General features: G+C 41.1%; 1 protein-coding gene across 2 annotated transcripts in view; it reads right to left on the reverse strand.

Annotated features, from left to right (window-relative positions):
* The window catches only part of PELI1 (pellino E3 ubiquitin protein ligase 1), a 151,221-nt gene that overhangs the window by 96,736 nt on the left and 27,026 nt on the right, over positions 1 to 27,459 (reverse strand). For both annotated transcript variants that reach the window (XM_045514399.2, XM_074341220.1), the window contains exons 11-14: positions 24,427 to 24,482; positions 21,086 to 21,158; positions 8,126 to 8,241; positions 1,367 to 1,496 (exon numbers count right to left, since the gene is read on the reverse strand). The gene's annotated coding sequence lies outside the window, so the exon portion shown is untranslated. The remainder of the gene's footprint in view (positions 1 to 1,366; positions 1,497 to 8,125; positions 8,242 to 21,085; positions 21,159 to 24,426; positions 24,483 to 27,459) is intronic.

Here is a 27,459-nt window from a genome sequence, read left to right on the forward strand (position 1 = left end):
CTGCCCTTCTTCACTTTGAATACAGTGTAGATTTGTTCAACAGAAGACTGTGTGTTGCGTGTGAGTCCCAATATCTTTCCTTAGAATCATTAACTATAACTCTCAATCAGATGGATTAATGTTCAATTTCATATTTTAAACCACACTGTGGTGGCTTTTATATGAGTCAAATTCCCATTGTTGAGTCTTTCTAAACATCAGAAGCTGTCTCAAAGACTTCCTGCAACAGTGGAGTCCATGGGGTAATCGTATCCGGATAACAGGGTTGAAACATTTCATAATTTAATGAGTTTGTAGATTTCTTATTCCCAGAATTAAAAAAGAACCTCTGTGAATGTCAAATTCGGTAATTATCAAACTGAACAGAATTTGGCTCTATTTAACCAACTGGCACACTCTCTGCAGATAACAACATGGTTTGATATTTATAAAGGGCCCATTTCCCAACCCCCTCCACTCAGACACCAGAAATTCACTACATATAAAACCTTACATAATTCTGTAAAGAAATTCACTTCTCTGTAGCTTTCTTAGTCTCTAAATTAGATATTAAAGAAGCGGTATCATTCTTTTGGTGCAGGCTTTCAGCTTCCCCTGAAATAAAGTGACTAGTTATGGTCCAGCACACAAACTGGCTTGGATTTTATGGAATTAATGAAATAATCATAATCGTAATCATAGAATACAAAGTCCCCTTGGTGTTAGAGTAACAAACAAATTCTGGGGAGAGAGATAAAAGAACAGGATGTAGATTGAGATTATAAGTGGCCTAGGCCTAAAAAGCTTCTGGCATTAGGTACACACATTTAGATTTATTTGAATTAAAAACATAAAAGCATAATTTTTGCCTTTAATTAAAAAATTTTTCCAATAGAACTCTTGTCAAATGCCCAAAGAAATATTAAGCTGAGTAAGAATAATAGCTCACTTTCATATTCCAGGTGTTTTACATGAACATCATTTAACCCTCACAAACAACCCTTTAAGAAGGTATGATGGTTATTTTCCTTCTTTGAAAGATGAAGAAACCAGAGCCCCAAAAGTTTAGGCAACACTGTATAAGACAATCTGGCTCGCAAACCCAAACAAACAGCATAACGCAGACTGAGATCCTGAGGTCCCAGAAATAGGCAATATCACTTCCCAAATTCTGCTGCCTCTCCACAGTGGGGGTAGGGAGATTTATAGTGCTTTCCATAGAAGAACTGTTAAGTGCTTCTCTTGAGTATTATGATTACTTTCCACAGCAATCCTTTCATGCAGCTTATAAACCAAGAGCTGGCGGTCCATCAAATGGGAAAATGACTTGTGTAAGGCACACATTATGCTCCTGGGAGATCCTGGTAGAAAGTGAAGAGGCTCTTACCTTTACTCCTGGGAGTTCACTGATGGCTAGTACTCTTCTCAACTCACCATGAAAGACAAATAGCCTTCTTCCTAGTGGGAGGGTACTCATTCAATGCTTGTTTGGTGTTTCTCCCTAGTGGCCAACATTCCTGGCAGAGAAAATGAAACCAAGATAATAACCATTGTAGAGATTCTGAAATTGCTTCTTATCTGAATCTATACTCTAACCCTTCTTTAGTGCTTTCATAAACCATCTCACACTGAGAGAATTATTTTTTATGACTCATAGATGTATTTCCATTTTTATCCTCTTTACTTTCAAGGAGATCAGAGGATGAAGAAGATTCATCTTCAGAGCTATGTTGGATTTCATTTAACCCTAATGCATAGACTGTGGACTGAAATAAAAAAAGAAATACACTCAGCTTAGTATTATGTATAAAAATTGATTTTATAATTTTTAAAAGCTTTACAAAAATATAATCCAATTATAAAATTCATTCACTTAACAAGCATTTATTGAATTCTTTTCTTAATAGGTGCTAACATACAAAAATAAGTAAACATCACCCCCACCCTCAAGATACTTAGTATATAATATCGTGTGACCATTTATCTGGGCCTGCCTGGGGCAATCTTGGTTTACACTTGTTTCCCCAATGTAATTATAAATAACACCCCCTTTCATTCTCAAAAGTGTCCCAGTTTAGCTGATAAATTATATATGCCCCAGCAATATTTCCCACTAGATGATGTTTTTGAAATACTTGTAATTCTTCAATGTAAATAAAAAGTACAAAACAGTGAAGGTCCAAAAAGTGTACTGATACTGTGTCTTCAGTTTGGAATCACTCTTCCTGTCACTGTGTGTCCACTAAAGTAAATTCATTGGTAAAGTGTGGCATTTGGTTTTACATTATTTTTTTTTAAATGCAACTACTATTCAATCTCTGTTGGGAGGATGAAATAAATCTGCTGGCAAACTTAAAAAGATGAGAAAATACTGCAGTAAATGGAGATAATAGTGTGCATCATAAACTCAACTCCAGTTTTGTTAGAAGCCAAAGGTGACTAGGACACAGGAGCCCTTGGGGGCCAGGGAAGTGTCAGGTGGAGCAGACAAAACAATGGTTGGAGGCATTTGGGGTCATGAGCCTCTGAACTTAGAATTCAAGGTGGTGTCCACCTTTCCCTCTCTTGGACTCTTTGGTCCCTACCCATTTCTATAGGAACTGAACTCATTGGCTTTTAAAGTCAACTGCAATGTGCTCTTGTAAAAGGTTGGTGTCTGCAGGACTTCTAATCACACATCATTTTGTGTACTGTTGTCTGAATATGTATATGTACGTGTTTTGATATTGAAGACAAGCTATTTTTAGTTTCCTTTTGGGTATGTTTGGAGAAACTCTTAACTGTTGTTATGCTGCTATGGTAACGGTATCCACGAATACTGACATGTTTACAATTGTTTAAAACACTATAAACTTTCCAGGGCAAAGGCAAACAGCTTACTTCCTTCAAAGTTGCTCCCTGGTTTCCTTTTTTATTAGTTTATTTATTACTCTCAGGCCCATGTTGGAATCTGTTTCATCTGCGTCTGCATTAAAGGGCTGGTTTTATTGCTGACGTGTATCATCATTTAATTGATTTCACATTCATAACTGCAGTAGTGCTGAGAACAGATGAACGTTTACCCTGAAGTCAGAAATATTCCTTGGTCTTGCTAGGAACTGAGAATTAAACACCTCCTAGACTCCCAAATGAAAATATGGAATAATAACTTTGGAGGGTATGTAGACTATCAAGAATTTTCAAGTAGGATAGTTATTTAAATGTAACTATTATTATTTGTGTATGCAGAATGAATTTATTCTAATTGCCTGGAAACATGTAAACCCAAAAAGGAGTTTTCTGGCTTATTCCCAGCATGGAGAGAAACAGGTGGCTAAGAATCTACAATTTTTTGGAAAAAGAATCTTAACAAAGCCACATGAATTGAAGTTATTAAGAATCATGTTTGTTTGAAGGTACCAGGAAAGAAATTTTTGGCAGGATTGTTGTCTAGGAGTCAAAAAGTATTTTAAAGTGGAATGTGTAATTGTGAATCATACGATGGTGAGGTCCTTATGATGTAAAAGGACACACGCTCCAGCAGAGCATAATATTTTATTGGACTTTAAACCTAGAGTACTTACTCCCTTAAAAACTTCTCTTTTCCAAAATTCAACATCTATTTTGGGTAAGCATATAGTAAAGAAAGTTTTAGCTGTCTACTTTCCTCTCTCTTCTACTAAAATCTTATTTTTTGTCATCTTCCTGAAATGGTCATTTAAAACCACAGATCAAAAAAAAACACCCAATGAAAGTCCTATGTGAACAGGAATGATGTGTGGGGAGCTGGGTGACCTGGGCCTCAAATACATGGAGCAATCAGGAAGCCATAGAGCCAATAGTCCCCCCACCCCCACCCCCAGGCCTCTTTCCATTAGTGTTTATGTATTTTCTCTGCTACCACTCATTGGCGGATATTCCATTCTAAGCCTTTCAAAGGACAAGGCTTATGTGATTTTTTTTTTGCTTTCCTTGTGGGAAGGATTCCTCCCAGTCTCTTGGAGCTTAGCAGCAGCTAAGAAATGTGACCCCAAGGTCACATTCAGATTAGAACCCAGTAAAACCTGATGGGTTTGTTACTGCAAGCCTCTAAAGGAAACTCACAGAATGACAGTGGTAGCTGGCGATCCTACCAAGGGTACGGAGGAGAGGGTTTACAGGGGGTCCTAACGGGAAGCAAGCCTGGCTTAGCAGACATCCAAGTCAAGAGGCTGGGAGCTCCTTTCAGCCCCCTGGGGTGGGAACCTGGGAAGAGTGGGTCTCAAGTGGCTCTGACAACCGGGTCCCTCTAGGGTTGCCCTCAGGATCAGGATGAAAAGGGGGAAGCCGGGTGGGAGCAGCAGTGCGGCTTCTCACAGAGCGCTACCCGGGCGGCCGCTAATTGGCTTGCTGCTTTCAGATTTCTCTCAAGAAGCAGATTTCCGTTTCTGTTCTGCGGCCTCTGAGGGGATTTCCCAAGTTAACCTTCTCTAAGCTTTCTTGAGGGACTGTTTTTGAGGGCTGGCGGGGAATTTACCTCTTCTGACCAAACTGTTGGCGGGTGAGATTTATTGCCGATCCTCATCTGGGGGTTTTCTCACAGGCCTCTCGCTACTTCCTGTTTCCCAGGAGCCTCCGCTCTCTGGGAACCGAAGAGCGTTCGAGAGAAAGGGACAAGCAGGCTTCAGAAAAAAGGGAGGGGGCTGTATCTGGTACAGTGGTGCTCCTCTCCCCTCCTCCAGTTCTTTGAGAGCTTGTTTGGAGGTTCTAGCAGGGGAGAGCAGCTACTCGTATACGCTTGACGGAGAAGAACGGTCCTCCTCTATCGGGGACCGTTGTCCTCTTGGACCGAGCGCGCAGCTTCGGGAGGGACGCACATGGAGCGGTGAGGGAGGAAGGGGACACCCGCCTAGCCAGCCAGATCGCCTGAATCAACCCTGGCGATCAGTGGGGTGACATTTGTCGCAGCCAGATCGCCCTCACAATCTCCTCCAGTTCTTTGCCATTAGTAATACTGGACTTGAAGATCCGGCCCAGGGACCTTGCTGAGGGCTTCACCTCGATTACACTAAACGTTCCTCAGGAAAGTGGGCTGGACACTGAAATTACAAACCACACTGACCACTGGTTTATTAGAATAGCCCTCCTGAATTTGGGATGGATGGAAACTCCTATGTGAAAAGAAATCGTTAAAAAATGGTAATACTTGATGGTAATACTTTACCACTTCTTGAGCGCTTTCTGTGTGTCATGCATTGGTGCTGGGGGCTTTGCATCCATTTCTCACTCCGTCCTGGCAACAACCCAGGGAAGCAGGCCTTATTAAGACCCATAAACAGAGGAGCAAACCAAGGCTGTGAGAGGTTAGGTAATTTAGCCAAATTTTCCTGGTTGGTATTAAAAGAGCTCCAGTTTTGTGGAATCCCAAAGCCTGCGCTTTATTCATTCAGCTATAAATTTGTCCCAAATTTGGGATTTGTTTCAGAGCTCTTTTAGGTGCTACTACCAGTAAAGTAGTGCAGAGGACACTGAGAAGTAGCAACCCCCCAAAAATCAGGGGTAAAAATATTTTATGGGCAGGGTTGACAGTTGTTAGCTTAGCTCTGTGCACCTGCCAGGCCCTTTTTGCTGTATATTCACTATTTTCATGTCACCTGGAAAGTGATGCCGCTGACCTGAGAGTAGGCATCAATATATAAAAGAAACTCCAATCAAACCAATTAGTCCTTTCTCTTAGAGAAGCCTTCTATCTAACCACTGCTTTTCACCTTGCTACTTTCCCCCTAGCTTTGTACATTTTATCAAGGTTCTTAGAAATAATTCCCCTGAGAACAGGTCCCAGAATATCTCTGACCCTGCTCTGACCTAGGGGAAAATGACATTTTAGAATTTCTCTATCTCCTTCATTCTCAATTACTTTGAAGCCAGATCAGCGTCTGTGTGTGCATGGGTGCGTGCGTGTGTTCTTGTGGTACGAATTTCTTAGTGGGACAGAATGTTAGCCACAGTTGACATTTGCCAAGTTCTCCATGTATTTTCAGTTCCACTAGAGAAGTTACTAGCACAGGAGAGGGTGTTGGGGCAGCACCAGGACTGATGCAGCAGTTCCTAGGAGATTCTAAGAAACGGCATGCACCTGCTGCATTAACGCCCCTTTCCCACCGCACACTTTGCAGCAGTTCCTCCTCTCTAGGCTCTGTCTCGGAGGGCTCCTGACCATACCCTCTTTGGTATCAAAATAGTGAACTCCGAGAGCCACCAACTGTTGAGAGTTTACTAGCTGCTGAGTGATTTACCTGCATTAACTGACTTGATCCTTGCTTATGAAGGTAGACAAAATGATTCCCATTTGTTTGGGTCTGAAGGTAGCCTTATTAAAACAAAACACCCAAATTATAGTCAAAATCAGTCACGGGGATTAGATCTGACTTCTGAGACACCACTCCTCCCATCCCCTCACCTTCCCAACACCATGGTGCCCTCACACTGACTCACACTCCCTTTTCCCCTGTTTTATTGGAAGTAGGCACTGGAAGCAAGATTTTTCCCAAGGTCCTGGGAATAAGGAGCAAAGGGAGCTGAACTCCTGCTTCACGGCGCTATTCCATCACCGGTGAATGGGAGAAACACCCAAGCATCTATCAATTTGAGAAGCCTCCTTCTGCCTCAAGGATCTTTTATAATGGAGATGATTTTATAATCTCTGGAAATGGCCTTGTACAGAAAGTAATATTAATGGTTTATTAAATAACTCCACAGTAAATAACTGTGTTTAGGACATACTTGCCTGCTTGAAAAAAAACAGGGCATTCATTTGGCAATTATTAATTTTTCATGCTAATACATGAAGAAAACACATATGAAAAATGGGGGGCCACAGCCTCATTTCTTTGTACTCTTTTAAGCAAAAGTTTTCTAAAGGGATATCTATACTTGCTGCTTCTAATTTCTCTCTTCTTATCATCTCTTAAAACTCACTTCAAACATGTGTGTCTCCCATGAACGCCTCATTGAAACTACTCTTCCCAGAGACGCCAATGACTACACTTGTCTAAGTCCATCCGTCAGTTCTCAGGCCTCAGCTTAGGTGTGTGTCAGCAGCATTTGACACAGCTGATTCCTCCCTCTTCTCTGGAAGAGTTTCTTCACGTGGCTTCTGGGACACACCCTCTCTTGGGCTTCCTCCTCCTCACTTTCTACCTTCTCAGTCTCCTTTGCTGGTCCCTCCTCTCCTCCCCAACCTCATAACCCTGGAGGGCCCCGGGGCCTTCTTCCTGGGCCTCTTCTCTTCCTTACTCCCTCCCTTGGTGATCTCACCCAATTTCACGGCCTTAAACATGCTGCCAAATGTGTATCTCCAGCTCAGATTCCTCTCCTGAACTCCAGAACTTTATCCAACTGCTGGCTTGACACATCAGACTTAGCAAGTCCAAACTCGAACCCTCATTCTCCCTTCTCAAGCCTGCTCCACCCACCGTCTACACCTCAGTTGATGGCGACTTGATCCTTAATTAGTTCCCACCAAAAACTTCAGCGTCATCCTTGACTCCTCTCCCTTTGTCTCCTTTCTCACATCTAAATCTTGTTGGCTCCTCCTTCAAAATACATGTGGAATCCAAGCACTTTTCACCACCTCCACCTCCACTAGCCTGGTCTGAGCCACCATCATCTCTCTTGGGTAACTGCCATCACTTCTCAAGCCTCCCTGCTGCTACCCTTGCTCCTTGCTTCTCCTACAGGCCAGTCTCAAGAATTGAGTTAGAGAGATACTTCAAAAATAGAGTCAGACCATGCCACTCCTGCTCAAAAAGCTCACAATGGTGTTCTGTGTCACTCAGAGCAATACAAGTGTCCACAAAGGCCTGTACAACCCCATCACCTCTGTGGCCCCAATTGCTACCAACTTGACCTTCAACCATTCCCCTCCAGCCATGCTGGTGTCCTTGCTGTTCCTCAAACACCCTAGACCTTTGGCCTGGAATGCTTTCCCTGGATAGCCACGTGGCCCACTCCCTCTCCTTCTCATGTTCCCCAGGTTTTCACCTTCTTAAAGGGGCCACTCTGCCACCTGTTTGAACTGAACTGGCCTTCCCTCTCCATACCTAGCACTCTTGATTATCTTACTCTGGCTTAATATTTCCATTTTCCATAACATTTATCCTTCCTAATGTCTATTGACGTTACTTACTTGTTTTGTTTATGGTTCATTCTCCGTTTCCCACCTATAATGTAATCTCCATAAGGACAGGGATCTGTTTATTTTGTTCACGGATGTATTCCGAGCTCCAGATCAGTGTCAGCCACCTGGCAGGAAATCAGCAAATATGTTTGAATGAATGAAAATTCAGATCTTCAGACACAGAAATGACAGAAATGAAAAAAGTCTGCAAAGATCATATCTGTGTTGATTCGGTGATTTTAAAAGGGATTTTTATCTCTTGCTTCCTGATGACAGAAATGAGCATACAACTTCATAAATTCACATGTTAAAAGCACCCACAACAGTTTGTTCACTTCAACTGTTGGTTTTGAAGAACTTGATAAAACATCTTGTCCTTCTATCCCCCCCTTTTTTTTTTTTTGGTAAACCTCCTTTTAAATACTCAAATAACCTGGCTATTTCTGCTGGACAGAAAGGCATTTAGCTGAAGGATAGAATTTATCAGACCTCACGGTCAAAACAACACCTCAGTATTTATTCTCTGTTGTCTTTGAAGGATAATATTCACGGTTCCCATCTGGACGGGACTCATAGTGCTCACAGTACTGTGAGGAGCCTTGAATTCATGTGACCTGTTTTCTCCGCTGAAAGTGGGAGGGATTCTGACAGCAAGTCGGTTTGTGGGTGAAAGCATTGACACCATTGGTCCAGGTCTGACGGCCGCCACAGCTGTTACATGTTTATAATAATACTTCCTTTTTGAGACATTTCAAGAAGTACTTTTCTCAGTAGTATGAGGTAGACTACATGTACTAATGACAGAATTTCTGAGGTTGCTGGTAAGTGTTTCCTGGTAAGCCTAACCACAGCATGATGGGTGCTTAGTAAATGATAACATGGTTGGTACAGAGGTTAAAATAGGGTCACTCATCTCAATGTTCTTCTCTACAGATGGCCTAAAACAGTAAAAGCTATTTTATTCTCTAGTTTTCACCTATGCCTTTTTCTTTACTCCAGGGAAGCCTTAAGTGGATTTGCTATAACTGTGTTATCCATGTGATAGATAGAATCTGTTATTATGATTAAATAATTGATTTAATTTTTAAAAAGCAACTGTTATTTATAGTGGCAGTTCTATTACTTAAAGGAACTTTGGATAGATCAAAATTTATCACTCAATTTTTAACACTAGGGCTTGATATTACTGTTGTATTTTTTATTAAAAGCGTTAGAGGAATATAAAATAATTACAGGAATATGATAACACTGTAGGAAGTTTGGACAATAAAAAAAATTACCTGTAACCCCATCTAACTGTTAGGATCAGTTGCGAACCAACAGAATAATCAGTCCAATGTTGGTTATATTTAATCAAGTCTTAGATCCCCTGAAAATCCACTTATTAATTCATTCATTTGGCAGTAATTTTTTAAGCACCTGTCTATACCAGGCCCTGTGCTACACTGAGGGTATTTTGTTGGTTCACAGGAAGAGGCCAAAGTCCCAGCACTTGGCAACCATCAGCTGTTTTGTGACTTCCTTTTCTGCCCAGAAATCTAGAAGTACCATACTGGGGGATGACAGTCCAGCGGTGACATGGTCACTCTTCTGCCTTGCTTAAAGACAGTGGCACTAATTCCTTTGCTTCTCTACTCTGTCTGCAGATTACCTGGGTCTGGATTGTCCTTAAATCTCTGAGACAGGCTGAACGCTAAAAAATGGGTTGATAGTCCTAAAATAAAATTGTGAATCAGGTTTGGAGTCTGATGTAAAAGCCTAAGAGACACAGGTTTGTTGCTAATTTAGATGACAAATGTCATCAAAAATGGAAACCAAAAAGGTTAGGTAATTTCTAAATTAAACACTCTTTCTTAGAATAATTACCATGTTACAGCATCTATGTACTTTAGTAGAAACTGAATAACACTTTATTGCTCAGAATAGTGTTCTATTCTTGTCACCAAATAATAGTTGAGTACATGCACTTGTACTCCCTGACTGTGGGAAGGGTGTTGACCTGATTGCTGGCACACCCTCTGCAGCAAAGCTTGGTTTCAGTGGAATTTTTCAGGTACTAAAAAAATCCCCTTTTTCTACGGCCCATTCATTCACAGGCAAGAGACCTGAACTTCCTTATTTATTTATTTATTTTTCTAAATCTAAATGGACTGAGTCAGACTTATATAGTCACCATTAAGAACAGACCCTGGCAGCATGGAGAATATGATTTGAATCTCTTTTCCATAGGAAACTGGCTATGGAAAGGGTAGGCCCTTCGATCATAATTTGAAAGGCAAGTTACAAATCCTCTGGTGAAACTTTCTCAAGCTATGACTGCAGCAAGAAGAACCAGGAATGCTTTTTTTTAAGATGAGGAAATACAGCTGGTCATTTTGGACATTTCCATCTTGATAGCTTAGCCAGTGGAAGAAGGTTCCTGGGCTTAAATAATAGCTCTTCAGCACTTCGTGTTTCTGAGTCTGAATTTAAGGCATGCACATCCTTAACAACAGTTACAGAATTCCACAGAATTTTGTCTAAAATGACATGAACTGGTTGTCAGTATCTAGGAGACAGTTCTTCACTAGGACACAGCATTGCCTTTATTCAAAGGCCATACATGCACAAGCAAACAATAGCTGTATTTTGTATATTTTTCTGCTACTTTAATGCATTCAAATTTCAATTACGGGAGTACAAGACATGAGTTGTATTATTAACCTCCCCTTTATGTTTCTTAATGAGGATTATTATTTTTTTCTTTCTGAGTTAAAAAGAAACCCTTTTAGCTTAAAGGCCTATGTATTATAAAAATGAATAATCACTATACAGAGACTACGATCACTCTGCTTTTTGTCCCTTAATATGTGCTCTCCTTTCTTCCACAGTAATAGAGCCCCTGATTTTTAAGCTAGGCATGTAGCTGTCCAGTAAGAAAAAAGGCTGTTTCCCAGTTTCCCTTGCAAAGGACTGGGTGGAAGTTTTATATGGCAACTTCTAGAACATTCCTTAAGAGACAGTTGGTGTGTACCTCTTGCCCCTTCTTTGTCCCTTCCTCCATCCTGCTGCTACAATTCTGGACATGCTAGCAGGGGTTCTAACTGACATCTTGGACCATGAAGACAAGGGCAACATAGTAGATGGGTGGGCAGAAATGGCATACCAGCTTCCCTACCCTTGGAGTTTTATATGAAAGAAAGATAAACTCCCCTGTCTGAATGCATGCTCTTTTGGGTCTATGTTTCTCAAAATGAAAAATAATCCTCATATATGCATTTATAATGGAAAATGTTGGACTATTTAATCTGACATGGAGAAATAAACATACTGTAGCAGACACCTTTTCGCTCACCTGCCCAACACCATTTCCCAGAACTGACTCTCTCTCTGCCACCATCCACTTGGTTACAGTGGGAGTTTCTAAGCTCAAGAACATGACCTCACCTTTGATTGAAGGATAAGCCCCTGACCCCACCTGGGCCCATCAAAATCTTTCCTCAGGAACTTGAAAATAAAAAGGAGAAACAGAGATTAGTCTCTTTGAATTGTCAGACTGTAGTAGTAAACACAGGAGCTACTGGAAGCTTTGTTTTCCACCATGTGTTGGGAGAAGTAGAAGAAAACAAGCTGTGAGGAGAAAGAACAATGAATCAGAGACAAAGAGAGAAGCAGAGATTTAGGGATGGAGGCAGAGATGTCTAGGTTCCCCTCTGATGCCTGGTTGTCTCAGCACTGTTGGTTGCTTACTTAACATCCACTCTCCACTTCCTCCTTTGTAAGCAACGCTGATGCTCTGGATGCCCCGTCCTTAGAGGGGGCTGCAGATTGGCTAAGGCAATGTGTATGTGGCAATCCCCTGTCAACTGTATTGACCCAGTGATGGGCATGCATCTTAAATTGGCTCAATCTGATTGAAAATTTATATCCGATGTCTAGCAGGGAGGCTACTCTTTCTCCTGCTGGACATGAACAAGGAGGTCTTTGTCACGACTTTGCCATTGTAGATCTAAAGCAGCCTTAAGAAATACGCATATGAATGGTTCTGAATATATTCCAGCAAAACAGGTGACCAACCTGTGGGCTGTCACTTGCCAATCCCTGTTATAAGCCAACATGAGTCAGAGTTTTCTGTCCCTTGTTGCCCAAACTACCATATATGACACACAGGCCCTAGTCCATTTCTGAGGGCCAGCTGCATTTTGCCCTGGGAGTCTATGAGGAACTCAAGTGTCCAGAGCAGAAGGCTGAAATACTTAACAAAGGGTACAGCATAAACACCACCCAACCATAAATACATAGGATGGTTATCTTGGGGTGAGTTGGCTGAAACTCTCATTATCCTTCTATTAAGTCCTCTTTGTTACTTAAGCCAGCCAGAATTTGTTTCTGTTATTTCTAAATAAAAGTATTTTCACCATTCTTTTTAGATTTTCATTTTGGGTTACTGCTTTAATCATTTTACTCTTTTTGTTATTGTTGTTAAGATACTGATCAGTTTTATATTATTTCTTCTTTTTGGTTCTTCATTTCTTAAATTCAGTATTTCAGTGCCAAAATTATAATACTGATCCTTTTAAAAAATTGGGTAGACAAAAACTTTCCCTGATAATGAGCTCTTTTTGGAATTCCTGCAGGCCTTATGATCAATAACACACAATCTAGCACTTGCCACAGGAGGTATGACTATAAAATAATGAAAAGATTTTTGCACACATGCCACTGCTCAGACAGCCAATGTATTTTTTTAAATGCAGTTGCAACTAAAAGTTATATTCCAATAATGTGGCCATTTCTCAAAGTATCTTCAGAATTCCTCCAATCTCCCCACCTTATTTTAGTATCTGATGTTGATGGAGATCTATCACACTGTCACCCGGCTTGGCTCTGAATGAATTCTTGCCATTTGCAAAAAAAAACAGATACATCTGAAATATTTGCAATCATCGAGTATTTTCTTTTTCCCCTCCCTTTCTCACATATATATTATGTGAGAAGCTATGCCTAATATGCACCTTTAACTCTTCTACCTGCTGGTGAGATAAAGTTCCTATTATCAATGTGTTCATAGTTTGAAAGGGGAGAAAGTAAATAAATAAGTTATCATGTAACCCAAATTTGTGCAGGCTTCACCAGTCCCTGAGTACAAATATGGTCTTCCTAAGACAAATAACCCAAATTTCACAAGCTCTGCCCTACTTACCTACGTGGGAACGCAGCCTCCTGCCAGGCTGTTGACATGGGCTCCCACACTAACCACATATACGTTTCCATTTCAGGTCTCCCCTGCTGATCTCTGCTGCTTTCAAGCCCCAAGGATGACAGGTTTTTGGGGTTGTTTTTGTTTTGTTTTGTTTTGTTTTTTGACTTCCAAAACTTTTCTTTAATGATGGAAGAAAACAATACTATATTATAGTAGTTTAAGACTTTTCACATTGTTTTCAAGAAATTCTAGAAAACAATTTTACAGGGAATAAATATAGTAGCAGCCTGACTAGAAGCCAGCGTCTCTGGAACAGTTCAGAGCAGAAAATTGTTACTGTTTTCCAGGCTGCCCTGCAGCAAAAAGGAAGAGGCAAGTTTAACCCAGTCAGCAAACGAAGAGCTAAAAGACAGGAGAGTGATTGAGGCCATATTTTCTTCTCAAGCTCAGTTACTTGCCCCTCCTTTTTTGGGGTAGATTTTAAAAGAACATGAATTTCTACAGATGGTGCCTCTTGGTCATCACATAGCAGCAGTGAGCTCCAAGAAGGCAAAGTCTTTGTCCATTTTCTTCAGTGTTGTCTTCTTTGGGCCCAGAACAGTGCCAGACACTTACTAGCAGCTCAAGACATATGTGAACATAGAATGAATGAAAGAATGAATGATGCCAATATTAAGTTTGCCCTTCAGTCCACATCTCACTGTGACCCAGCAGTCTTCTGCTCAGAAATGGGAAGAATGCCACTTGCCTCACTGGTGCTACATTTTGTGTTCTGGGTCCTAATGCCCTTCCTCTTCCAAAGTCCTTGGTGATCACAGCCTTTTTCAAATTCTCTCTCAGCTCCTTTCTCTAAGAACTTAGGCCTGGTCCTGGGGTCATTGGTGAGAAACCGACATACTTGAACCCCAACTATGGCCCAGGCTCAAACTTAATTTCCTGACTTAATTATAATACGGAGTGATAAGAATTACACTTAGATGCACATATAAGGACATAGCAAAGGAGACAAGAAAGTGAAGACAGCAGGAAATCAGAGGGAGGGGGACAGACGGTGTAGATAGATGGTGAATAAAACTGCCTGCGTCATAGTCCTGCCTGTATGTGCCCTGAACATTTTGTCTTCATAACCTGATTGTAACTTCCTCTTCCTTGTTTTATAATTTCCTCTTTCCAAATATGCAATAGGTGCTAGTTAAGTATTCGTTGACTGGCTGACAAAGAGAATTAAGACCTTAGTGGAGCCCCATTGCTTTCCCCCTAATATCTGCTTTTCCATATTTACTGCTCTCTGGTCACACTGGTCTATGAGATACTGAATAATGAGAACTCAATAAACCCTCATTTGTTCAAATCAAAGACTACTTAGGGACTGTACACAATGTATCAAGTATTGTGCTGGGTGGAAAGCCACCAAGATAATAAGGCGTAGCTCTAAAGAAGCATGCAGTGGAGCAGTGGAGATAAAGCAGGGCAAATAACTCTAATGTAAGGTAGAAAGAGTTCCATGGTGTACTAGGAGATCACATCACTGGCTGCGAGAACACAGAGGAAGCAAACAGAACTCTAATTTGTAAGCTCTGAGAAGGTTACACAGAGGAACTCTGTGAAGAATAAGCAGGATTTTTAACCAGTGGAGGTGGGTGGGGGAAGCAGGCAGGCAGTGGGAACTCTATGAACAAATACATGGAGGTAAAATTCAATCTACAGAGAACATATACCACAGATGTTTCCAGTATTTTCCCTCATTCGTTATCAGTTGTTTATCAGTCTCTAAAAACATCACCAGTAGAATAGCAGTAGGGCACATTTTTTTTCGAGTTTGCATTGAAGGAGAGGGTTTCAATGAACAATGCTGCTGGCAGTATTTTTAAAGAAAGACCGAAGTACCACGCTGCATGTGAATTGGTTATACCAATTGTGCATGCAAAGCAGATGGCTGTTAAACATTTGTTCCATCCTCGGTATCGTCTGCCTTCTAAAATGCTACAGAGTAGCCAAAATGGAGAATTCTATCATGTTAAAGGAATTTTTGCCTATAATTTGTTTATAACACACTCTTGACTAACCAGCAAGCTCCCTGCTCCCTGGGGGCTGTGCTCCAAGTGCACGCACATTCCAGAAAGATTAGCCTTTCCCCCTGTTGCTGTTAAGAGCCCTAAAAGCCATGGAAATCAATACATACAATGATTTATCACTGACAGATTAAAATTTTCTATTGATTTCTTCTGGAATGGAAATTTGTGGCCCCCAAAGAGCTTTATTCTTTTACTTAGACAACTAGGCAATCAGTTGTAATTTTAAGTTTTGAATGCTTTGGCAACAGTTTTTAGGAAACACACAGAAGAAAAACAGCAAGAGGCCCTGGATAGTTTCAAAGTCTTGCTGATATGTACAGAAGAGAATCTCACCGGACTGCTGGTGCTGACTGTGAGCCTCGGTCCCCTGAAGCAGACGCTCTGTCCCTTGCCATAGATCTGATGATTCCTGTCAATTTGCAAGCACCAGAAATCTAGTGGGCCCCTTATCCTTCTCTCCTTTCTGGAAACAGCTGTCCACCTGAAATGCACTCCGAAGCTATCCATCTCAACAGACAAGCAGGCAGTTAGTATTTGGAGAACCCATCATTCCAGCAGGCTTTATACTCATGCTTTTCAAACTTGAATGTGCACATGAGTTTGCAGGGGACCCCATTAAAGCACAGATTCTGATTCTGGAGTGAGACCTGCGATTCCACAGTTCTCACATGCTCCCAGGTGTTACCTGGGGCAGGATTTTAAACTCATCCCTCTCCAAGGCAGGAAGGACAGGTGCTGTGACAAGGGCAGGGTGCTAAGCACTCAAAGGCCCCAGATAACAGGATGCCCTGACCAAACATCCCACAAACATGAAGAACAGAACCCAAAGGGAGAGTCTGAACTCTTCACTGGGAAAGCTTGTCTGCATTTATGTTTCTCGGAGGCAATGTGGGGATGGGATAACAGAGAAGAGAAAGAAAATAGATTGTTCACTCTTCTACTCCGCACATTTCAATCCCTACTCCGTGCCAGGCACTTCAGGCACAGGAAATATAAACACAATAAAAAAACATGGACAGAGAAGTAGTCTATTTTGGAAAGGCAGACATTGAAAGCATTCCATTCAACCCCTTTATTTTTGTCAGGAAACTTCTACTCCAAGAAACCCTATAAGGAATCCAGCCGTTCAGCATTTCCCAGGAGAACAACATTATCTGTCATTGTGCTTTGTGTTCAAAGATACTTCTGGCAATGATGTTACTATTCCTGTGTGTGAGTCTGGCAGAAAGCCCTAAGATGTGACCTAATTTCCAAATAGCGTGTCCTTCTGGTGAGCTGTTATTAGTAAAACCTGCCTTAGTTTATGACTCTACCCTATAGAGTTTGAGAAAATATGAGGGCGAAGGAGATTTCCACCTGGATTAGTTTTGTGCCTAGATGATCTTTTTGAAATAATAGCTTAGGCTCATTATATGAAGAGATCATGTAGAAACCAACACACCATCTTTTCTTTCTGAGAGAAGGGCTCTTAAAAGCCTGAAAGTGGAAGATCATTAGGTAATTTGTTGTTAGCTCAAGAAGGGCACATCCTGGTATATTTACAGTCACGCTGCCCAGGGGGAGAATGTTTATGGTATGGACCTGTTTTATCAACCTTCTCTCCTGAGTGGATCTTGAAAGTTAAATTATAACACTGCATTATGCTTAAAAGGGAAGGATGCTTCATAGAAAAGGCATTTACTCAGCTCTTGAGGGACTGTTGTGCCCTGATCAAATGACAGATGGCGTTCCGTTTTCACAATGTAGGAGTGCTAAAAGAATGTAGGGTCACAGTGAAGCCATGGAAAATCAGAGTAAAATACGGTGCAAGTTGTTCTAAGCCTGGTATAAGAAGAGGAGGTACCAAGAAAATGATCCCAACCACCAAGGAAAGGAAACCGAAATGAAAAATGACGGTACTGCAATTTTGGGGAAGCAGGTGTGCCCCCCTAATTTAGCTGCAGGATGTTGAGTAGGTCACCAGGATCTCTGGGCCTTGCTCTACTAGTACAGCAGATAAGAGGTTTTAGAGGTTTTAGATGATCTTTAAGTCCCTTCCCAGCTCTGTTAACACTGAGTGCTTCCTATGTGCTAAATGCACCAGAAAACAAGCACCCTCACATGATTATCGTCTCATCTCTGGGAGGGTGGTTGGTTTGGTTTTTTTGTTTGTTTGTTTTTGTTTCTTTTTTTAACCATCCACATTTTGCAGAAGAAGAAACTGAGGTTCAGAGAGCTTAAGAAATGAGGCCAAGATTACCCATCTAATTGGAGACAGAGCTGGGATTCAAACCCAGGCAACTTGACACCATAGCTAATGCTTTTAAGCTTTACAATGTGTTGCCTTAATAAGAATTTTATGGGTAAAGAAGGAAGGAATGTTTTGTAACTTTTTTATAAAATCAATTGATAGGGTGGGGTGGTCCCTCACAAATGTTTGTTATATACCTGCTTGATAATTCTTGACATACTGGAGTTTGATCCTGCTAAAGGAAGTTGTAACCTGTGTCATAATCTAACGTCCAAGAATTAAGACGTCAGAGGAGCAGCACACACCCTCCTCAGCTCCCTTAGCTGCGGGTTCTGACAGCTTACGTTTCAGGTTCTGGCCTGCTCATCTGAGCCCACTTTGTCAGGCCAGGCTGCTAAAAATTAGCCACATGAGCACTGACCAGCGACATCTAGGATTCATGTTCCTGTCTCCTGAACTCCAGATCCTGGGAATTGAGAAGGGCTGGGCTGCAGACAGCAGCTTCCTCTCACCCTCCTTCCAACAGAATTTCCCACGCCCACACAACAGGGTTCCAGAGAATGTCCTAGTTTACACGCTATTTGCACTCTGGCTTTCCTCCTGAGACTAGAGTTCTGCACTAAACACCACCCTGCCTGGATGGGGCTAGCTACGGTCCCCAGCCCTTGGAGGCAGTGTGGCAAAGGGCAGCAGTGCTTGCCACCTTAATGATTTTTGCGTATCTGTACCCCACCTGTATATATTCTCATTTACATAATATATAATAAGTGTGTATATACATATATATATATAATAGATTTAAATGGACTCACTTTAAAAATTTAAATAGCTTAATCCTTTTGAAAAAGAAAACTTGAAGATTTATAGTTTTAAGTTTTATATTGCGGTCAATGAGTTATTTTGAGTTAATTTTTGAAAGACGGTGAGAGCTACAGATTGAGGGATTTTATTTTCTGCATATAGATATCCAATTATTCCAGCACTATTTAGTGAGAAGATTCTCTTTTCTCCAAAGGATTGTCTTTGCATCTTTGTCCCTCTCCTTGAGAGTTGGACTAGAACCCAGTTCCAGTTTGTTCCTTTTCATTTCTAGCTGGGGAACCAAACTGTGAGCTACCACGCACCTGGCTTCAACTACTATCCCTTTTAGGAGGTCCCCGTTGCCCAACCATTAGCCTGGACTCTAGTTTGCTATATCTTTAGACATTGTAATTTAGTCTCTTATTGACCTCTTTTTGGTTATTAGTGATATAATTCTCCTTTTTCTTGACAGTTTACTAAGTAACACAGTCCCATCTCTGCCAACTCCTTAAATTCTCTCTCTCTCTCTCTCTTTTTTAATCAACTTGCCCTTGATGTCCCCAAAGTCACAACTTGCAAAATGAATTTGAAATTCTGTAAGGGGTGGGATAGGGTAAGAAAAGTTTCGAATTTTGTACAAAAGAAATGGGTGGGTATTCACAAAGCAGTGTCACTAACTATTGGCATGTCTCAACTGGGATTCACTATTTAAGGGCTCTTGGGTGTAATGAGTTACTTCCCTCATGTGAGTCCTGTTTTAGGGTAGGACCAAGGAATCTATGTACTATCCCATATCTATGTACACACAAAGGTGCACAGACAGACATTAATATATACACATACATAGATATCTGCAAATATTTTGCACTTAACTGTGGCTCTCCTTCTAGTTAATTTACAGACATATTTTATAGTTATACTATGGGGGAAATTTCTAAGTTATTGGATCTTAGAGACTCTGAGGGATCATCTGGGTTGGGTGGGCTGTCAACTCTGATAAAATGGTGGTGATGGCTTTGGAGCACTGCATTGAAAAGGCCTGCCAGGCCGAGTTTAGCTCAGTGGGGAAAAAGAGCTTTCACTGATTAGCCATGCCTGCCATGGTTGGGGGTGGTGGCATGTAAATGGTATATTACTAACTCTAAGCTAAGACCAGGACGTTCTCTTTTCCAGTGCAATAATCTCTTCTACATTATCTTTGAATGCTGGCCTCTATCCACTGCAGGAGTACTTTTGGTAATTGTGGGTTTGCTATTTTTCAGGAATGCTCATTGCATTGTTGAAGAGCTTACATGTTTAGTTCAAAATCTATCATTGCAAATTCCAGTCATTTGTCCCATTTCTACTATTTGGAGCTGTACAGACCAAGTTAATACCTTATTCCACATCATAGCTCTTCACATATCAGAAGACAGCTATTATATAATCTCTTCTCCTAGATAAACATCACCATTTTTTTGTTTTTTATTTTTCAGATATTGTGGTTTCTGAGGCTCCTACCATCCAGGATATTACTTAATTTTTTCTTGCTACCTTTCAAGTATGCTACTCAGAAAGGGACAAAGAATTTTAGACAGGATCTGACCAACTGGAATTAACTGGGACTCTTTCTTACTGGGTTCACATACTTAACAAGCTTTAGTTTACACTTGAAACATGTCATTTGCTTATTTCACACTGAACTTTTTAGTAAATGTAAAAAAAAAATTTTTTATATGAATTACTTAATTAAGTTCTTCTCTTTCCTGAGTTCATATTTGAATTTTTACCTTTTAAATTGTATCTTAATAACAACTGCCCTCTCTTGAGTACCTGCACTGCATGCTCTATTTGTATTTCCTTCCATACCTATGAAGTAGATATTCTATTCCCATTTTATAGTTGTGAAAACTGAGACACAGATATGCTCAATGTCTCAGAGCTACTGAGTTGCAGAGCTTGGAATCAAACTCAGTTCTTTCTGGCTCTAGAGTCTGTTCTCTTTTAGGTGCCAAAATGCTCAATTTGATAATTTTTAAATCTTGAATCCATCACAGAAAAAAAAAATGTGGGAGGAGATAAATAACCTGTCCTTTCGTCAAGATGTCCTTTGTTTCCAGCATTCTGATGCACCAGTCAAGCACTTCATTTAAATAAATAAAAAGGAAGTAAACTGGCCTGACCAGTTCCTGGTGAAGTTGATTCCCAGTGGTCCTCTTTTTTAAGTGCCCACCAGCTGCCTGCTTAACTATTCAGTCTAGAACTTTGTTGGGGATTAATGGCAAGTTCATCAGTCTATAATTTCCAGAATCCGTGATTACTGGGATATTAGATTGTGCCCTTTGTCTGGTCCCTACTTCCCATAAGATCTCATGGCTGCTCTCTGTGGCTCCACCCTCACATCTGCATCTGTGTTCCATTCTCTGGGGTGGAAGTGCAGTGGAGAGGGAGTCTGCCCTCCTTTAAAGCAGCCAAGTGCTTTCATACCATATTCCCTTGTCTTTTCAAAACAATTTCCTGTCAATAATGTTATTTCTTCCATTTCCAATTTGTAGGTAAGAAACAGAGCCTCTCTCTTAACGGAGGATTAATGGAATAGATGTACTCAACAAAGTTGCCAGCAATTCTGTTAAGTGATTCTAAAGTGAACTCTAACAGCCCCAACAACAACAGACAATAAATGCACTTTGCCCCAAACTCACCTTGTATTATAGGTCAGTGAAACGCATTTGGGCACTATCTACTCTTTCAGATGATCTGAGCTGGGAAATTTCTCTGTTAATAAAAATAAGAGAGTCAAATATGAGTATTAGCAGGTATGGTTAGTTTCCTTGATAATGTCCCAACTAGATCTAAGAGTATATGTATTTTAAAAGTTTACTTATAAGTTTCTAGCCTATGACATAGCCTGACACCCATACAAACTCATAGATCAGATCATTAGAAAGTGCAAATTAACGTACCTGCCAGGACCCTGTGTGAGACGGGTGCGCTGGTTACGGGTTATGAAGCAAGCACTTAACATCCAGCTAAAAACTTACTCTGGGTTGTTTTCATGCTTCCCAGGGCTACAAAGAGAGCTTGTCTACGAAACACCAGTAATGGCACGTTGCTGGTGTGGAGGGACACTGAAAGACTTGATAAACTAAAAGGAGCAGCCAGCTCCCTTTATAAATTTGACTTCACCTAGATTAGCAACCGTGGGCTTCCATTTCCATGTGCTCTCTCCTCTTTGTAGTCCTCAGAAGCAAGCCTTGACAAAGCCCACCCCCTCTTTCCTTCTAACTTCCTATCTGGAAGCCCCTATGGTTCTTCTAATCCCTTCAGAGGCTTTTAAATCCGGGTCTCTGAGCACAAGGCGTTTATGAATATTCATCTAGGGGCGTGGCCCCGTGGCGTGCGCGGCTCCGGGCAGCTGGGACCCGCTGAAAGGGCGCGCCAGCTGCGTGCAGGGGAAACAGTCCTCATTTTGTGCGCCAGGCTGACAAGATGTCCAGCCGCAAGCCGGCTCGAGACCGCACATTGTACGTGCGTGGGAGGGGCTCTGCCAAGACGAATGGACTTTTCTGAGGCAGGGCCTGGGAGCTGTCATTTGAGGGGCTCAAATCTCCCTGCCACCCACCTGCCAGGGCTGTGAAATTCCATTGATAAAAATTCTGGCATTATCCTCTCCAGGAGTTTGTCTCTTTTTAAGAAAACAAATACCCCTTGTGTGAGTAATTGGAGGCTTTTTATCCTCTGGCGGCACCTCCTTCTTTGCAATTCTTCCCAGTGAAAACTCTTCTGCCTTCTCAGGGCTAATCACAACTGCTCCTCACATTTTTTTTTTAAAAGATCATCAAGCCATCTTGTCTGTGTCCTCTCCTCTCCATCATTTTTACTTAGTAGTAGTATAGCAGTAGCGGTTAAAAAACAGATATCCTGAATGTAAATTCCAATTTGACTACTTACAATCTGTACCAATGTGGCAAGTTAACTGCTTTTGCATCAGTTTCTTCAGCTGTAAAATAATGGGAGGTAATAATACAACCTACCACATGGCAGTGTGAAGATGAAATTTTATTTTATTTATTTATATACACAGGTGTTTAAAGTATGATATTTTATTATATAACATACTAATCATACATGTTAATACGTATTAGTATGTAGTGGTTGCATGTATTATCCATACATATATTATCCTAAGTACAAGATGCTTGTAAAGTGCCAGGCAGATATTAAACACAGTAAATGTTAGTTACTGTCATTATTTTGTCTGTTGACTGGACAAGAGTGGCAGAAGACAGCTGAGTGTCAGAAAGCTGAGTGTAAAACTCGGAAGTCAGCTAGGGTACAACTCCTGGAGATGGACTCCCATCAGAAGCAAAGGAGGCAAGAAACCAAGAAGAAATTCAAGCTGAATCCAGAGAGAACAGGGAAGTCAGCCTGCAGTGAAAGCTGGGATGCAACATAGAAGGGAGTACCAGCAGGGAAGCATGGGAACCAAGTCACTTAAAGAAGGACCACACAGTTTGCAGAGATAGAGTTCACAGTACCACAACACACTTTTTGTTTGATTTTAGGCTGAGTCCCAGACGCTAGCCTGCACTCCACTGAATCTCAAAACAGTAGGAACCTCAGGTTGGCCCTGGGAGCAGGAGCTGGCCCTTTACTTAGGGGGATCTCAGGCTGAAAAGTTTTAGCTCGAGGATCCTCCATTGACCCCATCTCCTTGTCTTTGCACTATCCCCATCTTTAAAATCCCATTACCCACAGCACAGCCCTCAGGCTCTGAACCCCACCCAATCCTAGTTATGTTGGCTTTGACTTTTCCTACATTCCTATCTATCCACCCTTTCCCCACAAGACTTATTACCCTTACCACCTCATTGATTTCCTACAGTATCCCAGTCTTCCTATGGTTTCCTAAACATGTGGTTTTAGAAACAATGCTTTGTGTTCACTACTTCATTTCATTTTCCTGGACAGATGAGAAGATATTTCCCAGTTAGGTTGAGACAATGACCAAATTCTTAACAAGAGAAACATGAGCAGAAGGGATATAACACTAAGAGGGCATCTGAGTTCTTCATGGTCATTCTCTCTTGTCTATAAGTCAGGAAGTGCAGGAGTCTAAGACAGTGGTTTGCAAGACGGAAGCAGACTGGATCCTGAGCTTCTGTTGCAAGAAAGCTGACCAACTGGGGTTGGAATTTTTTTTAAATAATAAGAAGGAAAGCTATAGAAATTATGGGGTTTATTTATTATCTCAGCAGACCCTATCTTATCCTGACTAATAATACACATGCTCTACTCTTTCTCATTTGGGTGTCTCTATAATAACATTATGTCACCTGGAATGCCTCCCTTAATGTCACTTGGAATGCCTTCCTTATTTCCTACCCTGCAGTAAATTGCTACTATTTTTGGAGTTTCCTCTGTGCTCTTATATTGTGCTCAGGTTTCTGAACTGAGTGATTGAATGGATCTTGGCACCAGTAAAAGAAAAAGAGAAAAGAGGAAGGGGAGAAATTTTGTGGAGAAGAGCTCCCTAATGTGCATGATGAATTTAAGAACAGGATATGCAGGCAGAGATGTCCAGCAGGCATTTGGAGTCTGAAGCTCAGAAAAGAGGCTAGAATAGGTAGACAGTTGGGAGTCATCAGCCTGTGGACAAGATCACCCAGGTAAAGTCTGTAAAGTAAGATAAGAAGGTGGAAGATGGGAAGACAGAGCTTAGTGAAACCCCTGCATTTAGGGGAAGGCAGAGAAGGCAGAGCCCTTATAAATTTCCCTAACTTCACAGTGTCCCCCTAGGCCATTCAGGATTGAGCATGAAATCTGGGAAACTGGCACTAGTTTGTTGACCAAAATTTACAAACATGAAACTTAATTCTGAAGAAAACAGGATACTGTGCAATCAAAGCTGTTGAACAGACACGAAAATGTCTTTGAAGGTGGAATGTCTTGCTTTTATTACTGGGAAAACTTCCCTGCAAAAGTTTAGCTTTGATCATGTTAAAGGAAACCATAAATTGGTAAATTTAATTTAAAAGCCTACCTTAGCTTTTATATTCCTGGCTTTCCTCAACCTGAAGTCTTCTGGCTTAGATCAACCTAAAGGAGTGAGAAAGTTGCAAGGATTTAAAAGTGATTGTTTTCACTACCCTCTGTTTTTTTGTTTGTTTGTTTGTTTTGTTTTTCTTCATGCGATTGCTCTTTGGAGGTAATTCTTAAATTATTTTAAATGGTCACCGTATTGCTGCAGATCTTTAAATGGCACCAGGACTATCTTCATGGGACAAGAGAGGTGTAACTGTACATATTTCAAGGCTATCAGCAGACTACTGAGGTTCTTTCAACACTGATACTATTTAATATCCATAGTCTTGGAGGCTCCCAGGTCCAGATCTCTGGAGTATCTCTCCCTCAGAAGTGTAACTCCCTTTGAAATCAGTTCCCTGTGAAAAAAGGGTGGTTTCTCTTTGATACGGAGATATAGATACTATCATCCATCATATTGTCAGATAAAATTCCAAATGCAGTTCACCATACTGGTTTAATGCAGTTTGGGGTTGAAAGGTGAGAACCCCCAAATGCATTTTCAGTAGCCAATTCTGTCACAAATCCTATCATCAGATGTAGCATTAAATAATTTAAACCTTTCTTAAATTTTCAGGCAAATTTAAGTGCCTATTACATCTGCCCTCAATCTTGACAGTCTGTATGGCATCTGGGTATACCCCCATGCAGTCTGTGGTGTATCTGATGAACATCATATATTAAAAGTCACAACTGAGAGACAGAGAGGAAGGAGAACAGACAATGAAAGGCAGGCTGCCTTGTGTCAAGGGCACCAGTCCAGGATGACATCTGCTCATAAGCTGCTGGACAGCATTTTTCTCATACTGAAAAAATTATCTTTGTGATCTGCAGATTGAATGCCCTGTCCATGTGCTTATTCATGATTTTAGATTTTCTTTCATCAAGTCGTCGGAAACCTTCACGTCCTCTAAATGGATGATACCTTCCAATTCTTAGTGGAATCATGGCTGTAGTAGCGTTTTGTTTGTTGGCTTGTCTTTCAGTGCCTATTATGGACTAGTCTGCATCTTAGGGGCTTATATAACAACTTCAGTTTCCACATCAACCCTGCAAGATGGTGATTACGATCTTCATTGTATAGATGAGGAAACAGGTTCGGAGAGGTTAGTAAATTGCTTCAGGTCCCAGCTGGTGGGTGGTAGAGTTGGATCCAGAGCCTCCAGCGCTCATGCCCTTTCTGTGGGACCTTGCCACGCCTCAGTTAGTCCCCCTTTGTGCCATCTTAAGAGATTTCCTCCATAACTTCTTACTTGAACTTGGAAGTTCCAATTTCCTGAGCCAGACCCTAGGAGAGTTTGAGTTAATTTCAAATTTCTTCATCTGCTGAGAGACCTGAGAATTCTCTGAGTGTAGACTTCAAATTCCATTTATCGTGGAGTTCCTCCCTCAGTAGCAAGTGGCCTTGTCAGTGGTTGACCAGGTCAGTGGTGGCTGGTAGGTGTGCATTTGACAATCATCTTGGCTCTGCCTCCAACTCAAACAGTGACCTGAGGATGTCACTTAACCATTTAATGTCTCTGGCTTTCCAAATATAAAATGGAGGTGTATTAAGAATGACCTTCTTCCCCAACGGCTTGTGTGGACTAGCTAATGAGGCCCTGGACTATGTTTTAGAACTAAGAAGCATATTAACTCAAGTTAATAAACATGTATTGAGTCTGCAGAGCAGGGGGAGGTATGATGTGCCTGGCATGTGGATACACTATTCTAAACATTGCCTTCGTTTGCACCTCTGTGAGACTCCACCCCATCTCTAAGAATGCCTTTACTTCCATCCACATGTTTGGAAAAAGACCTCTTCCTGTTCTACTAAACTGGTCATGTTTCTCTAGGTTGGAGTGTGGCATGATCCATACAGGTCTATGCTATTAGCTCAGAGGAGCATACTTTTTATTTTTGATTTCAAACATGGCATCGGACCTAACATTGAGTCTTCCCACAGTGAGATCATGATCATGACAACAGAACTTTCCTGTGTTTGGCGCTCTCTGCCAAGTGCATCCATGAGCTGGATACAGCATTCTTGAGATTCCCAGGTCAGATCTTCCTTAGTTTCTGTGCCAATCCAAGAGAGAACAGCATGCCATGAACAAATCCAGAATCTCCAAAAGTTGAAACTTCACCCTATTTGTCTGAACCTGTTTCCTTATATTTTCATTTGGGATCTTTTAGTAACAAGACAGCTTTCTGGGACTCTGTTGTGAGCAGTTCTGGAATTGATGGGTATTTTTACATGTGTGTAAAAAGTTGCTTCTAGTCCTTCTTTGTTGAGCTACCAGAGGGAGGAGTTTCCATTTGGCTGGAAGTCTGGGATGATTTAATCTCTACTATTTGGGTGGCGTTAATTAATGTAGCAAATGTTTCAGGAACTTAGTTATCTCAGGGATACAAGGGGAGGATCTTCAAAGTATCTGTACTGTAGTCAAAAATGCATAAAGAAGAATGAGCACCCCTGTGGACCAGAAGCAAAACTCCTGAGAAGCATCAGTGGAGGACCATTAGCGCCCTTGTGGGTCTTAATGTTCCATTTCAAGTTTGAGTGGGGTCCATTTCATAAAGCATTTGACCCGAGCTAAGTGTTGTTCAAAACATGATAGCCAGTGACTTGCTGTAATGGACTAAAGGGAGAAACACTACAATTTTGGAAGAACAACAACAATTAATTAAATACTCAAACTTGTAAAACGAAACAAAACAACCTAGAACAACAACAACAAATAAAAACCTCAAAATCCACAGAAGTATTGTTAAGGCCACTTCTCTAGCTCTTCTGGTATCATCCCTGGAAACCAAATTTTGTTAGAAATGCGAAAATGGGGTAAAACTTTTGAGACAAGTTCTTGTCTTTTGTACTTTTCCTTCCCAGATCCCTTAATTATCTGATCTTTATTATAAGGGATCCAAATACATTTTAAGGGCTTTGTCTTATCCATTATAACAACATGTAGGTTTGAAAGATTAAAGACGGGATGGAGAGTTTTATAGACTG

The sequence above is a fragment of the Camelus bactrianus genome, chromosome 15 (genome assembly GCF_048773025.1).
Source record: "Camelus bactrianus isolate YW-2024 breed Bactrian camel chromosome 15, ASM4877302v1, whole genome shotgun sequence".
In the NCBI taxonomy this organism is placed as follows: Eukaryota; Metazoa; Chordata; class Mammalia; order Artiodactyla; family Camelidae; genus Camelus; species Camelus bactrianus.